General features: G+C 49.1%; 1 protein-coding gene across 2 annotated transcripts in view; it reads left to right on the top strand.

Moving 5' to 3' along the window:
* Nucleotides 1-342: 342 nt before the first annotated feature.
* Nucleotides 343-15,735, top strand: part of POR (cytochrome p450 oxidoreductase) — a 58,481-nt gene continuing 43,088 nt past the window's right edge. The window contains exon 1 of one of the 2 annotated variants that reach the window (XM_077777908.1): nt 343-396. The gene's annotated coding sequence lies outside the window, so the exon portion shown is untranslated. Of the gene's footprint in view, nt 397-793; nt 818-15,735 lie in introns of those variants that run through there. The other variant, XM_077777909.1, reaches the window with a different exon arrangement.

The following is a 15,735-nucleotide window of genomic DNA, read 5'->3' as shown; positions in this document are numbered from 1 at the left end:
AACGGCAGCCGGCGGTAGCAGGCCAGACGGCGCGGCGCACAGCCACGGCCCCGCGGTGACCCACAAAGCGGGGTAGCCAGCGGGGGACCGGCAGTGTTGTGAGCACTGTGAAGGCGGCCGCCAGGAGAGCCGCAAGCCAGATTCTCTGGGCCGGCGGTGGGGCGGGGCCTATGAGGGGGCGCGGCCAAGCCGGGCCGTACCAACAGCTCGGATTCGCCGGGGGGGAGTGGGACGGAGGAGTCCGGCCCTGACAGCGCTCGCGCAGCTCGGTTAGGCGGGGCGGTGTCCCCGAAGGCCACGCCTCCACCCCCGTGGCCGGCGCGGGCTGTGGTAGCGCCTCAGTGGTGCGGGCCTGCGTCCTGCTCAGGTGGCCACAGTGTTGCCGGGCAGCCCGCGGTGAGTGCAAGGGATCGTGGGTGTGGGGTTGAGGGGTCATCGCGCCGGGGCTCGGGGTATCGGCTCTCCTGGGCTCGACGGCTTTCGGCCGCTTCGGCGGCCCGAGCCCTCGGCGCTGGGGCGGGCTCTCGGGCCGGGTCGCTGCTTGTCTCAACTGGCGCTCTCACGGAAAGCGCGGTTCCCACCCTGGCTCTTCCAGGGGCGGCCTTTCCCCTCGAGCTGACCTCTCGCAGTGGCTTGAGGGTCGTGGTTTTCACCGCCGAGGGCGCCCCACGGGTCCTTCGGCCCAGGGCCGAGCCTCGGCGTCAGAGGGCTGGGGCTGCAATCTCCGCGCCGCCACCGTCGGCCAAGCCACTCTTCCTCTCTGAGACTCAGTTTCCCCATCTGTACAGTGGACCTCAGGAGAAGGCCAGTTATTGAGGTAACTCACGTAAGAGATGCTCCGTGAATGCGACTGGGACCCGAATGTGACCCTACAGCATCAGGTGGTCTCAGTCGGGGGCTCAGGGGAGCCTGCCAGCCCTCCCTCTCCTGAGAATTGCACGGAGCGCGGGCAAAGGCATCCCTGGGGAGCCCCTCCAGGACAGGCGCCTTGGCCGCCGCTGCGACACACCGTTGCCGGGCCCTGCCGGCCAGCCGTGACCCCCTTAGCTCGCGGGAGCAATTGGGTAAAAGGTCGAGGTCTCCTGGAAGGCCGAGGGGGCTGCAGGGAACTTGACCTCGACTTTTTGTTTACATTTCTCAAAACCATTGTGTAAGCCGGTAATCCGTGAGGAAGAGTTCGGTCCGTTTCAGTGAAGGTGGCTGCCCCTTCTCTGCGACTCAGGAATCAGCCGACCCGGAATTCTGGAGCTGTAGCACTGGGGGAGATGGGGCTGGAGAGGGCAGTTTGGATTTGAATTGTGGCACCCTGGCAGGACACTCGGCTTCTTGGAGCTTTTGTTTCCTCCTCAGGAGTGCAGCTAGGGATTCAGCCCCCTGGCTGCCACCCACACGGGGTTGATCTGCAGCTCGCAGAAGAGGATCTTGGAGGAAGCCACTAAAACTAACGTCCAGTGAGCAGAGAGAGCGGTTAACTAATCCTCTGGGATCCAGTGTCCTTACTGTGCTGTTACTCCTCAGGCCCTCTGATCTGGGGGAGAAGACATTGATTCCAACTATTCAGGAGTTCTGCCTGTGCAGATAGACCCCTTTTGAGTGGTTCCAGAAGGAACAGCCCAAAAGCCCTAGTTGCTAGAGCAGTGAACCCAGAAGGGAACGCGTTCTTTTCTCAGGGCCTCTCTCCGGAGGTCTTCTTTTCTTTTTTGAGAGAATGGACAGTTCTTGAGCTTCTCGTGGTTTGTGTAACCAGCTGAGAGGAGAAACCGTTTCATCGGGCAGGTAGCCTAATCATTGTCTCGAGTGTCCAAAAAAATAGGGCTGCATTTCAGAGAATATGCAGTATTAGCCTCCAGCTGTGTATGGTGTTGAAAAATGTAGAGGGGCCTTTTTTTTAATTTTTTTTTTTTTTTTAAATTGAGAGAGACAGAGCATGAGCAGGGGAGGGGCAGAGAGGGGGAGACGCAGAATCCAAAGGAGGCTCCAGACCCTGAGCTGTCAGCACAGAGTCCGACTTGGGGCTCGAACTCACAAACCCTGAGATCACAACCTGGGCCGAAGTCGGACACCCAACCAATGGAGCAACCCAGGTGCCCCCAGAGGGGTCTTAACTGTCCCAAATCCTTTGTGCCTAGGATTTGGGGGAAACTAGCAAGTAGGTTTGAGTTGGAGGGAACCACAGGGATGTGCTTCAGCACCTGGAAAGAGCACGGACTGCGGCCCGTGTGGGTAAGGCAGGTGGTAGGAGTTTGAGTTTCAGAAGTCCGCCTGTGTTCCAGGAGAGGACTTGGGATCGAAACTGCCTGGGCACATTTACAACATTTACTTGCTAAACCTATGGAGCGTTTCAGCCTAAGAAGAATTTAGCTTTTGAACACAAATCTTTCCCCCTGATGGAAGCTTCTGTAGCTGTATGGCCTGCCGTGGGTCCAGAGATGCCCCTGCAACATCTCTGCTTCCTTGTGCCTTAGGCAGGAGCAGAGCACGTGACGTGGGGGTCACGGAACAGGACTTCCGGCTCTGGCACCAGCACCATGTGCCTTTTGGCAAACCACCCCCAGAGCCCGTGGGCCTCAATTTGATGCTTTGGGATTTAACTTCTATGTCAGATTCATTTGAAAATTAAAATCAGGGGCACCTGGGTGGCTCAGTCAGTTAAGCGTCCAACTTCGGCTCAGGTCATGATCTCGCAGTTTGTGGGTTCAGAGCCTGGAGCCTGCTTCAGATTCTGTGTCTCCCTCTCTCTCTGACCCTCCCCTGCTCACGCTGTCTCTCTCTCTCTCTCTCTCTCTCTCAGAAATAAATAAAACATTAAAAATTTAAAAAAAAATAAAACATTAAAAAATTTTTTTAATAAAAAAAAAATTAAAATCAAAGGGGCGCCTGGGTGGCTTAGTCAGCTCAGCATCTGACTCTTGATTTTGGCCCAGGTCTTTATCTCACGGTTTGTGGGTTTGAACCCAAGCGCAGAGCCTGCTTGGGAGGGATTCTCTCCCCCTCCCTGTCCCTTCCCCTGCTCATGCTCGCACTCCTCTCTCTTTCTCTCAGAATAAATAAGGAAACTTAGGAAAAAATTAAAATCCGAAAAAATTGAAATGGAGAAATGACTGTTTTTATAAAAATGTATTTTTTCTGTTTACAAACTATTAAGTGCTCATTATTAAAATTAGAGAAATACACAGTGTGGTTGGTGAGCATCCCTCGTAGCCTCACACTGAGACAGAAGCCTACCACTGGCAGTAGAGTATATGCTCCCCAGGTATTCTTCTTCACATATAAAGACCTTTATTATCTCACTTTTTTAAACTTAAAACAACAGAAATTTTTTACTATTTAAATTTTTTAAAAATGTTTATTTTTGAGGGAGAGAGAAAAGAACACAAGTCAGGGAGGGGCAGAGAGAGGGAGACACAGAATCGGAAGCAAGCTGCAGCCTCTGAGCTGTCAGCTCAGAGTCTGGTGTGGGGCTCGAACCCACCATTAGATCGTGACCTGAGCCGAAGTCAGATGCTTAACCAACTGAGCCACCCAGGCGCCCCTTACTATTTAAATTTTAAACACAAAGTCATACTGTTAAACAGTCATACTGTTTTGAGGCTTGCTTTTTATCCCTTACCATGATGTTTGTCTATATCACTTTGTAAAGATCTACCTCATTCTTTTTTAAAATGACAGAATATTCCAGTAACTGGTATCAGTGAAAAAAATGTATTTTTTGCAGCTTTTTTCCATTATGAATTCTGCAGCCATGAGTAGCCTCTGTTCTTTATCTTTGTGCCATTGGGCACATATTTTTGGAGTATGACTTCTTAGAATTAGAATAATGTATTTATCTAACAGAGCCTGAATACTATATACCAGGCACCACTTGGGTCTTGGGCGTTTAACTGTGGACAAAATGGACAAATTCCCATGGATCTGACCTCTTACTGGGGGCAAATAACATCCATGGTTTGTCAAATGATGATACGTAATCTGGAGATTTAACTTTTTATTATATAGTAGATTCATTTAAATACGAAAATCAGAAAAAAAAGTGAAATGGAGAAACGACTTTTTATAAAAATGTATTTTTTCTGCTTACCAAAAAACTAAGTGCTCGTTATAAGAAACAAAGACTATTGCAGAAATATGCAATATAGACTGTGAATGTCCTTCATAGCCTATCACTGAGACATTTTCCTTATTGAGAAGAACCATACAAAGGAATGTGTGTGTGTGTGTTTATAGAAATGGTGTGACTTTAAATGTCAATGGATATTAAACTCCCCTCTGGAAATAATACCTTATTATGTTCCCACCAGCAGAAACTCACCATTTTTAAAATCAGAATTCTCAGGTCCGTCAAGATGATGTGATGCTAATGGCAGAGAGTGCTTTTATTTCAGCAGAATTTATCCCAGATGCTGCTAAGTTTGTATTATGTATGCACACGTGTGTGTGTGTGTGTGTAAGTTTTCTGATGATCCCAAAAGGCTGTTTTCATGCCCACTTCACAGCAGGGGAGGCCATCGTGGAGATGCAATCATTTGCTCAAGGCAGAGGGTGAAGCTGAGGCCTCACCAGGGACCCTCTTTTTCCAGAGCCTTCACTTTCCTTTTGTGCTGTGTTATCTCATTTTCTGAGTGTAGAGGATTTTTTTTTTTTTTTTTTGGTGAAGGGAAATCACGTAATACACTTAGTTGCTCAATCATGTGACATTCCTCCTCACTTCCAATACCAAAGCACCAGTATGTCTGTCTTTTCTTTTTTAATTAAAAAAATTTTTTTAAATTTTTTTGATCATGAGATTAAGAGTTACGTGTTCTTCTTCCTGAGCCACCCAGGTGCCCCTCAGTAGGTATCTTATATGTCTCACTGTGTGTTATAATGTAACAAACATAAGTGAAATGAATATTTTATAGAGACAATGCCACTTCTTTGTCATCATCATCATATAGGCTACAGAACAAAACTGCTTTTTCTGTGTAGTTCTGTTGTCTGGGATTCGATAGATGTGTAGGACCCACCCCCACCCCCCTGGCAGGTGGGGAGAGGCTGCTGGGTCAGAGGTAGCGGACCAGCTTCTTCAGGGGTTGGCTCGCCCCAGACCTTGTTTGGCTCAGCCATGAAGTGGGAGAAAGAATCCACGCTCCACCTGCCTCCAGAACCGTTCAAAAGGTGTTTATTTTCCAGCGGTCAGTTCTCCCCATTCTCGGCAATGTTTCCATCCCTGTGGAATGACACTTAACACATATTTGGCCCTTGGGCTCTAAGCGTCTATGTTTGGAGCCTGATGCAGGCACTTGAGAAATCGGGAGGGACCAAACACAAAGTAAGCAATTACAGCAGATTGTGTTGAGTTTGTTCTGGAGATAACGCGGGTGAGGTGCTTATCCTTGGTGTTGGGGAACACTCGGGGCAAGCTGCTTTTATTTGGGGGTCATGCAAGGCTCCACAGAAGAGGTGACATTTGATTTGGGTCTTGGAGGGTAGGTGGGATTTCACTGAACCGCCGAAGGCACGCCTCCTGCAGGGGATGTAGGGTAGAGTTTGCCTGAGGCTTGGAAGCTATCAGGGCTTATCTGAAGGGGTCTTGTGATCCATGCTAAGTGATGGGAAGGCTTTGAACTAGGTGGGTGATGTGATCAGGACAGAGCACTGTATTCTTGTGTTGGGTTTTCAGACCTCACTGCCAGTGCCCTCCTTCTTGGGTGCATTGCTCATTTGGGAATCCTACTCTGCTTAAACCTGTACCCTACTGTTTTAGCATTTTACACCCTGAAAGTTGTTCTTTTCCCAACTCCCTCCCCAGGTGAGGTGTTCCCACGAGTCGTGTGCCTGTCGGTGTGTGTGTGTGTGTGTGTGTGTGTGTGTGTGAAGGCGGTGGAGGAGTCCCATGGGGCAAACTGTGGCTCTTGGAAGGCTGGTGGCTCCTGTGGGTCGGGTCCACTGGCACCAAATTCATCAGCCTGTTATGCCTGATGCTGGTTGGTGTGGCGACTCAGTTAACAACTGGAGTATGTCGTGAACAAAGCATCTGGGGGACCTGGTCCTTCTGGGTGTCTTGTGGAGAATGGGGGCTTTCACTTGTAAAAAGGTGACTGTGGAGGGACGCCCGGGTGGCTCAGTCAGTTAAGCATCCGACTTTGGCTCAGGTCATGATCTCATGGTTCGTGGGTTCAAGCCCCGCGTCGGGCTCTGTGCTGACAGCCAGCTCAGAGCCTGGAGCCTGTTTCGGATTCCGTGTCTCCCTCTCTCTCTGACCCTCCCCTGCTCATACTGTCTCTCTCTTTAAAAAAAAGAGATGACTGTGGAGGGGGGAATCTCCTTTGATTGGGGTGCTGGAGGGGGAGGCATTCTGATCTTTGCACAGCACCTGCACAGGGCTCAGAGGACTGGACAGGCACCTCCCAGAAGCGAATCAGTTTCAAGGCTAAACTAGAATATAATGATGAGCTAAGTGGTGGTGTCATCAGCCATGGACTGTTTCTCAGAAAATTGGATTCTTTCAAGTTTGTTTTTGAGAGAGAGAGAGAGAATGAGGTCCAGGCTCTGCGCTGTCATCACAGAGCCTGATGCAGGGCTCCAACTCACGAACTGTGAGATCATGACCTGAGCTGAAGTCAGACACTCAAGCGACTGAGCCGCCCAGGTGCCCCTCAGAGAACTAGATTCTTTCAATGATCCTATGGTAGGAAAATAGAATGGGAAAAGTTGGCTTGTATATCCGGTGGTGATAACAGAGGAAGATATGGAGTCTGTGGGGTGTGCCCTCTGATGTGGGACTTACGTAATTTGCTTCTGGGTGAAATTTATGAATTATGTTTAGTCATTTTCTTTTTTATCTCCCCTCGTTTAATCTTCTGTGCCTTTTCCGGTGCCCTCCCACCCCCTGCCCCCCTTCCACATGATCTGTTCCTTTGGTGCTCACGTAACAGCACTGTGACCTTGTGATACTTTGATCCTCACTGGCACACCTCCTCACTGCATTGGGTAGGCCGGGTCTGTACAAAGGTTTGAGGACCCGGCAGGAACATATGAACTTATGCTCACCTCTGCATCCAGAGGAGTTGACTCTCTATTTGCAGGTCACTTGGGGTCGGTTTTCAACACTGCAAACAGGGATGGTGGTTCTCGGATACACGGGTGAACGTGTCAGCCAATTGGGCTCAGCTGCTCCTGTGGGCGGTAGGGTTTAGGTTGGGACACATTCCAAACATCAGTAGGTTTCTTGGCAGGGATTTGCGGTCTTGTGAAGAAGAACATTGTTGGTTTCAGAACCTTTGTGACTGTTTAAGAAACCACACCATGTCATGTGGACAGGTTGGGCGCAGTCCTTTATGTAATGTGATTTGCAAACTCTGAAAGGTCCCATAGCATGGCAGTGGAAGAGAGCGAAGAGCTCACTCCACCTGCCTGAAACCCCACCAGCAAGGCCTCTCTCTCTGTTAGTGACCTCACCCAGTTCCTGGTCCCGTAAGCTCTAAAGGCAAGAGACAGCTTGGCCTCTACCTTCCTCTTCATTCTGGGTTTCCACCACCATGCTATCCTGTCTGTTTTTAGTCTTTGACTCTCCCCTGCTGTGGTCTTACTGCAGCCCCTTCGTTTCCTGCCACACTCGCCCCTCATCGGCCCCCCTGAATCCGTTATTCTTTCCTACTCCTCCCCAGCGCTTCTCAAGATCTGTTCATGGTAGGTTGATCTCCAAGCCCTGCTTTTTTTTTTTTTTTAACTGTTTATTTATTTTGAGAGAGACAGAGTGTGCATGAGCGGGGCAGAGACAGAGAGAGGGAGAGACTCCCAAGCAGGCTCTGCACTGTCAGTACAGAGCCCAGCGCAGGGCTCCATCTCACGAACCGTGAGATCATGACCTGAGCTGAAATCAAGAGTCGGATGCTTAACCGACTGAGCCCCCCAGGGGTTTATATCTCGTGTTATCATCCTAACACCGTGGGATGGTGAGTGAGGAGGCTGAGGCTGAGTGACAGTGTGCTAGGGTCCCATCATGTGTAGGTGGCATATCCGAACCACAGTCTGACTGCCTACACGGCCCATGTTATTTCATGTCTCAGCTGGGTTTTAAGTTAGTTGAATTCCAAGGCCAACCCTCTCCTCAGCCAAACCCAAAACCAAGGAGACAGCTATAAGCCGAGAGCCTAGTCATTGAAAGAAGGACCTTGTGAGGCAGGTAATTGCACCAAAAGGCAGTCAAGGGAAGCTATCGGATAAAGCACAAAAAAACTCAGCTGAGCGCCTCCCAGAAGGCAAGCCAGGGAAGGATGGGATTGAACAACAAGCATTATTGAAAAAGGGAAGTGGGGCCGATTTAGCACCAGAAGCCTTTCCCTGGGCCTTGGTCTGAGGCTCAGTAGGGCGATGGAGCAGGCTCTGTACCCAACAGGCGTTGGTAAAGCACCTGTGAGCACCGGGCCCTCTTAGAGGTGCTGGGACCGCGCCTGTGTGTGCACCGGCCCGCAGGATAAGGGTGGTTCAGGCCGGGCAGAGGGAATATTCCAAAGAAGAGAGGAGCGTGGCCCACAGGGAGCCCTTTCCGGGACCCGCTGGGGTAAAGGCAGAGAACTTCAGTCTCCATTATACTCCTGCAAGGGCAGATCTTTGGAGGATGGGAGCAAGAGAAGGCCCGGCATGGTGTGTTCTGTCAGGCCAGGGGAAAGGGGGAGAATCAGGGACAGCGAGTGGGGAGAGTCCCTTTGCCAGAGGCGCGAGGCAGGCAGACCGAAGCGGAGGCCCTAAGGGTCTTGGCACCTCCCACGTGCAGTGTCCTGCCATTTTGGTATGGAAGTTGAGAGGCCCGGCTTGGCTTCATGCCCCCCGAGTGACCATGGGCAGAACTGAGACTTGTCAGAAGGCAGTACTAATTCCGTTCCAGCGCTCCCGGCTGAAGGGCCAGCGGGCCATGCCATCGGGCGTGGAGTGGTGAGCCCGGCCCAGGAGAGTGTGTTGATTCAGTCATGTGATGGCTCTATATTGAGCCCCGTGTTCTGCCAGGCCTTCTGAGCACTAGGGGCACAGAGATACGGGGTGGCTCCAGCCGGACACCAGCCTCTGCGTGTCTCCAAAGATGGTTTAGTTTTGAGCAACGCCTGTCAGTATAGCCAAGATGTTACTGCACAGTGAAACCCCAGTCATTCAGTGAAGCAACTTCTATCAATAATTCTGCCCTGCTCTGAAAAGGTTGTGAAGGACAAATAAATGGTGGAGAGGGTGGCTGTGATGCCCGGCTGGTCTGGGTTTGAATCCTGGTCCTACCACTTAACCGCTCCCTGCCTTGGGATGAGGTTCTTCAGCCGCTGTGCTAACTACTGCTCCTGTACCTCAGTTGTTATAAAGATGGAATGAAACGGTAGAATGTCATCTTACAGATGCTTAATACATGTTAATTGTTGTCATTAGTATTTGTTTAGGGAAAAATAAATAGATGAGGCAAATAGAAAATGATGACAATGGGGGACCCAGGGTTAAGGATGGGGTGTGGCTGCTAGAGGCTTTTTAAGTTTGTCCGGAGCTTCCTGATGTCCAGAGAAAGAGGGGGGAGACAAATCAGGAATGGGGAGTGACTGCTGATGGGCACAAGGCTTCTTTTGGGGGTGATGGAAATGCTCATGAATTAAGCAGCAGCGGTGACTGCACAGTGGGTGAATATTCTGAAAACCACTGAGTTGCATATTTTGAAATGATGGATTTTATGATATGTGAATTAGATCTCCATTTCTTAAGTATATTTATTCCTTTTGAGAGCGAGAGCGAGCACGAGCAGGGGAAGGACAGAGAGAGAGGGAGAGACAGAATCCCAAGCAGGCTCTGCGATGTAAGCACAGAGCCCAATGCGGAACTTGAACCCACAAACTGCAAGATCATGACCTGAGCTGAAATCAACAGTTGGACGCTTATCCAGCCGAGCCACCCAGGTGCCCCTAGATTTCCATTAAAAAAAAAAAATCTGATTAATAGTCCAAGAGTCCTTGAGTAGCTGGACTCCACTGGTTCTGCCGCTGGCTGCCTGTGCCCTCCAGCAGGTTCTGTGCACCTGTGACACACATGCGCTGCCCGTGGCGTATTTCTGTGCCTCCCCATGTTTCTTAGCCCTCTTGAGAGCCGGTAATGTGTGTCACTTCCAGTCTGAAGCATTTAAGAGCTGGGCCTGACCCCTCTCACGGTCTTCTCCCCACCACGGCAACATGGAACTTCTGCAGTGAGGTCGTGCATCACAATGAAAAAGCTGCTTGAACTACTAAGTCCCCTTATGGAGGCCAAGAGCCTAGCAGTCACCTTGCTTCCATTAAACATTGCATAACGTTAGGTGTTAAGCCACCTGGGGGGATGTCGGTGTCAGAGGAGGACACCTCTCCCAGGTAGGGTGGCCTGGAGAAATGTCCTCCTTGCCCCTCGTCCGGGTGGCTGCGTGATGTGGCACGCGTCTTCCCCAGCAGGAAGCCACAGCGGATGCAGTGGAGCAGGGCTTTCGTAACCCAGGTGTGTCGCCGCAGCTTGCTGTGGCCACGTCCACGGCAGCTCTCCTGGCTTCATCTGTCAGAGGAAGCATAAACCCGTCATGTGTGACGTGCCCTACGTGACCTGGCACCCCGAGTGACAGCACGGCACCAGAGGATTTTGTTTTCCTAATCTCGAGGAGAACGTGGTTCTCATTCTGTTCTCGTCTGTGGGTAGCACAGCAAGGGTTGTCACCAGCAGGGACAGAGAAGGTCTCAGAGGCCCTTCACTGCCCCTCTGGATTGGGACTGCTGAGGGACCGCTGGGAATTTGCTCGGCCCTTAGGTCTTTGAATCTGTGTCTGTAAAACAGATGAAACAGATTTCTCATAAGAATTATAGGAAAGAGCTCCTATGAAGTGCCCGGCATGGTGTTCATCACACAGTAGGTGTTGAGTCCGTGCGAGTTCCCACGGCCTGCCTCCCACTTAGTGAGCGGGCCGTGCACACGGCCTCTCTCTCCCCTGTAGTTCTGATGACTTGTTTTTTGAAACCCAAGGGCATCAACCCTTGTCTCTTGGGGTTTCTGAGGAATCCAGGCCATCAGACGTTTGTTCGGCACTCGCCGGAGGAGTACAGAGATGAATAAGCCATAATCCTGGATCCTAAATTGTTGGTGATTAGGTAAGAGACGTAGATGTGGAGGTAAGGGATGTTCTTACCAGGCAGGTGCGGCTTCATGCCGTCACTGAGCAGGACTAGGAAGCAGGGCAGGTTTCACGGAGGACAGTGGTGCTTGATTTCATCCTTAAGACACAGCTTTGTTAGCTGCAGACAGAGAGGGAAGAACGTTCTTAGGATGGAGGGCAGCGAGGCAAGGAGAGGCAGCGAGCTGTGTGGAAAACATCGGGAAGCCGATGGCAGAGGCCTTGAAGTAACAGTGCCTCTGGATTATTTTTCTCTTATCTTTTTATTTTTAACCAATTTTGGGCTTAACGGAAAATGGCAAAAATGGTACAAAACGAGTCGCCTTTAATTTCTCACCCAGCTTCCCCCGACGCCAACCAACATCTTATGAAATTATAATACAGTTACCGAGAATAAGAAGTTAACATTGTGTACAGTATCATTAACCATAAGGGAAGGCTGGCAGACTCCCTGTACGGGGCCGGAAAGGAAATACTTTAGGCTTTGTGGATTGTATGATCTCTGTCACGACTCCCCAACTCTGGTGTTTGAGCAAGCCGTCGTACGTAGATTGTCTGTGTGTGGCCAGGCATGGCTGTGTTCGAGTGAAACTTGATTTTCAAAAGGAGTCAGCCAGCGGGGCCAGCATTTGACCCTGATATGCCAACCCCTGGACTCAACGACATCCCTTATTTGAAATCTATCCGTTGTTTCTCCACCTAAGTCCTCCCCCTCTTCTGGGGTCCTGTCCCACATTCTGCCTGGCACTTGCTTGTCATGGCTCCTTTGCCTCTTCCCATCTGGGACAGCCCCTTCACCTGTCCTAACCTTGCTATTTTCGAAGAGCACAAGTCCAATATCTTCTAGAACACACCCCGCTTGAGGTTTGCCCAATGTTTTCTCACACTTGGAGGGAGGTTATGCATCTGTGGCAAGGATACCACAAAGGTGGTGTCTTCTGAGTCCATTGTCTCAAGGGGTTCATTACCAATGACATGGGCCTAGATCTCCTGGTTGGGCTGGAGTCTACAGGGTTTCTCCTCCTTAAAGTTACTATTTTACCCTTTGTAGTTAATAAGTATCTGGTGAGTGGTGACTTTGAGACTGTGCAAACCCTGCATCTCTTGGGACTTTTGCCCACTAATTTTGACACAGCCAGTGGTAGGTCTTATCTGTACTAGTTCATACTGGGTATCTAACGGTGATTCTCTATTTCCCTCTTCCCTTCTACATTTATTTTTTATTTTTAAAACTTTTTAATGTTTTTTTTATTTATTTTTGAGAGTTAGAGAGAGACAACGTGAGCAGGGGAGGGTCAGAGAGAGAGGGAGATACAGAATCCGAAGACAGGCTCCAGGCTCTGAACTAGCTGTCAGCATGGAACCCGACGTGGGGCTCGAACTCATGAGCTGTGAGATCATGACCTGAGCTGAAGTCGGACGCCCAACCCACTGAGCCACCCAGGTGCCCCTCTTCTACATTTATTAGTTGGAATTCTGTGAGGAAGAGCTGTGTCCATTTGTTTATTTGTTTGTTTATTTGATTATTCCATTATTTATGTCAGTATAGACTCATGGATACTTATTTAATCTACTGTTAAAAACCCAGTACTCCCAGTGGGTTAACAATCCCAAGAGGAAATTGAGAAAACAACAACATCTACAATAGCATCAAACAGAATAAACTACTTAGGGATGAGTTTGAACAAGGAGGTGGAAGAGTTTTCCACTGCGGAAACCGCAGAACATTGCTGGAGGAAAATAAAGACTTAGTGGGAAGAAGTTTTGTGTTCAAGGACTGGAAGTCTTCATATTGTTAACATAGCATCACCCCCCAGAACAGCACACAGATTCAGCACAGTCTTTATCAAAATCCCAGTGGCTTTTTATGCAGAAATGGAAAAGCTGATCCTAAAAATCCTGTGGAATTACAGAGAACTTGAAATAGCCAAACCGTCTTGAAGATGAAGAACAAAATGGGAGGAATCCTACTTCCTGATTTTAAAACTCCCTACAAAGCTATAGTCATTAAGGCAGTGTGGTGCCATTGTAAGGATAGACCTCTAGGTCAGTGGAATAGAATGGAAATTTGACATGGCTACCAAGGCCATTCAGTAGAGGGAAAGTCTTTTTGACAAATGGTGCTGGGATGACTGGATATCCACATGCAGAAAGAATGAAGCTGGACCCCTTACCTTACTTTGCACCATATACAAAAATCAACTCAAGGTGGATCAAAGGTCTACACACACATCCAAGATAAAACTGTAAAACACCCAGGAAAAAACATAGAGGTAGATCTTTTTTTTAAAAAAATGTTAATGTTTATTTTTGAGAGAGACAGACAGAGCATGAGCGGGGGAGGGGCAGAGAGAGAGGGAGACATAGAATCTGAAGCAGGCTCCAGGCTCCGAGAGGTGAGTACAGAGCCCGATGCAGAGCTCGAACCCATATACCAGGAGATTGTGACCTGGGCTGAAGTCAGATGCTTAACCGACTGAGCCACCCAGGCACCCCATAGAGGTAACTCTCAATGACCTTGGGACTTGGCAGTGGTTTCTTAGGATGTCAGCATCATAAGTAACAAAAGAAAAAGCAGATAAATTGGGCTATTATGAACTAGTGTTTGTGTGCCCTTAATCGTCATAATGTTGAAATCCTAATCCCTAATGTGATGGAGGTTAGGTGGAGCTCTGGGGAGGGAATTAGGCCATGAGGGTGGAACCTTAGAGAATGGGATTAGTGCCCTTATAAGAAGCCACAGGAGGGCTTGTGGCCTCCTCCTGCCTTGTGAGGCTGCAAGAAAGCAGCTGGCTGCAAACCAGATACTTGATCTGCTGATGCCTTGATCTGGACTCCCCAGTCTCCAGAACCGTGAAAAATAAATGTTTAACTGCCTCGACTAGGATGTTTGTTATAGCAGCCTGAGCTAAGACACGAACTTCATGAAAAGTAAAACCTTTGGTGCATCAAAGGACGCTATCAAGAAAATGAAAAGACAACTCACATGATGGGGAGAAGTATTTGCGAATTCTATATCTGATAAAGGTCAAGTATTTAACATATGTAAAGAACACTCATAACTGACTCAACAACAAGAAAACAACCCAATCGAAAAAGGAGCAAAAGACCTGAATAGATAGTCTTCCAAAGAAGATACACAGATGGCCACAAGCATATGAAAAGATTCTCAACATAATTCGTCGTCAGGGAAATGCAGATCTGAAGCACCATGAGCTACCACTTCACACTCCACCAGCATGGCTATTTAAAACAAAACCCAGCAAATAACTGATACTGCTGGGAACGTGGAGAAATTGGATCCCTCATATGCTGCTGATGGGAACATAAAGTGGTGCGTTCGCTGTGGAAGACAGTTCAGCCCTTCCTCAGTAGGTTAAGCGCAGCATTACCACATGACCTGGCAATTTCCCTTCTACTCACACCCCAGGAGAATTGAGAACCAGCACACAAACTATACTTGGACATGAATGTAGCAGCATTATTTACAATAGCCAAAAAGTGAAAACAACCCAAATTCCATCACCTGTAAGTAATGAATGTGTAAGTAACATGTAGTCTCTCCATACCGTGGAATATTATTCGGTCATAACCAGGAATGAATGGCTGACACCTGCTACAGCCCGGATGAACCTTGAACACATCATGCCAAGTGAAAGAAGCCAGTCACAAACGACTGCTGGACGTATGGTTCCATTTATACGAAACGTTCGTAATAAGCAAATTCACAGAGACGGAAAAGTAGATGGGAAGTTGCCAGGGGCTGGGCGATGGGGATTGATTGTCTCCTGGATACAGTGTTTCCTGTGAGCAAGGATGAAAAACTTCCCTAACTAGATGGCTGTGATGATTGCACAATATTTTGAATGTACTTAGTTCCCCTGGACCGCACACTTTAAGATGGCAGATTTTACATGTACTTTGCCACAATAATAAAACAAAATAACCTTAGAGATGAACGTTCACCCCCGGTCCAATATTATTATTTATTTGGGTGCTTAAATTGTTCTAGCTTTAGCCATTGGGACCTCCCAAAAGGTCTCCTGGTTCTTTCGATAGCCCCGTGTTTTCTTGAGCCTTTCCTTAATTTATGGCTCTGTGAGGTGTTCCATGCTTGCTTTTTGTTTTCCATGCTCCAGCCCTGGGACCAGCTCTTTCTTTAAGGAGCCCTGGTTCCTTTTATTGGAGAATGGTCTTTAGGGACCAAGATGTGGATGCTTAGGGACGCTGCTGATTTTCACTCTGCTCTGCCCCAAAGAATAGGAACGGGAGGGCCAGTAACCCAACATTCTTTGAGCGTCTGCCATGTGCCCTGTGCAGTTTCCCTCACGTGACCCCCATGCCCCGGGAGAGGCCTCCGTGGTGCTGACCCTCCATTTTAGATAGGAAAGTGGGCGAGGGAGTTGAGATTTGCCCAGCGTCCTGGAACTGTTTGGTGGCAGAAGCAAGTGTGAACTGGCTTTTATTTTTTTCTAAAGCTGTGACCCTCCACTCGCCCTTCAGGCCCTTCTGGACACTCTTCCCCCAACCTCTCTGTGACCTGCCATTTTGTGCCTCCTTCCCTCAGAAAGCCTCCTCCCCCCCCCCCCCCCCCCCCCCCC

The sequence above is a fragment of the Crocuta crocuta genome, unplaced genomic scaffold (assembly GCF_008692635.1).
Source record: "Crocuta crocuta isolate KB4526 unplaced genomic scaffold, BGI_CrCroc_1.0 scaffold217, whole genome shotgun sequence".
Classification (NCBI taxonomy): Eukaryota; Metazoa; Chordata; class Mammalia; order Carnivora; family Hyaenidae; genus Crocuta; species Crocuta crocuta.
This window is presented reverse-complemented; position numbering and strand designations above follow the sequence as displayed.